The following is an 846-nucleotide window of genomic DNA, read 5'->3' as shown; positions in this document are numbered from 1 at the left end:
CAGACCACGGGCCCGGATCACAGGCCACGGGCCCGGATCACAGACCACGGGCCCGGATCACAGACCACGGGCCCGGATCACAGACCACGGGCCCGGATCACAGACCACGGGCCCGGATCACAGACCACGGGCCCGGATCACAGACCACGGGCCCGGATCACAGACCACGGGCCCGGATCACAGACCACGGGCCCGGATCACAGACCACGGGCCCGGATCACAGACCACGGGCCCGGATCACAGACCAGGCCAGGTGTTGGATTTGGAGGTAGGAGAGCACTTTGGGGACAGTGACCACAATTCGGTGACGTTTACGTTAATGATGGAAAGGGATAAGTATACACCGCAGGGCAAGAGTTATAGCTGGGGGAAGGGCAATTATGATGCCATTAGACGTGACTTGGGGGGGATAAGGTGGAGAAGTAGGCTGCAAGTGTTGGGCACACTGGATAAGTGGAGCTTGTTCAAGGATCAGCTACTGCGTGTTCTTGATAAGTATGTACCGGTCAGGCAGGGAGGAAGGCGTCGAGCGAGGGAACCGTGGTTTACCAAGGAAGTGGAATCTCTTGTTAAGAGGAAGAAGGAGGCCTATGTGAAGATGAAGTGTGAAGTTTCGGTTGGGGCGATGGATAGTTACAAGGTAGCGAGGAAGGATCTAAAGAGAGAGCTAAGACGAGCAAGGAGGGGACATGAGAAGTATTTGGCAGGAAGGATCAAGGAAAACCCAAAAGCTTTCTATAGGTATGTCAGGAATAAGCGAATGACTAGGGAAAGAGTAGGACCAGTCAAGGACAGGGATGGGAAATTGTGCGTGGAGTCTGAAGAGATAGGAGAGATGCTAAATGA

Source organism: Scyliorhinus torazame, chromosome 24, assembly GCF_047496885.1.
Source record: "Scyliorhinus torazame isolate Kashiwa2021f chromosome 24, sScyTor2.1, whole genome shotgun sequence".
NCBI classification, from domain to species: Eukaryota; Metazoa; Chordata; class Chondrichthyes; order Carcharhiniformes; family Scyliorhinidae; genus Scyliorhinus; species Scyliorhinus torazame.
Note: the sequence above shows the minus strand (reverse complement) of the source record.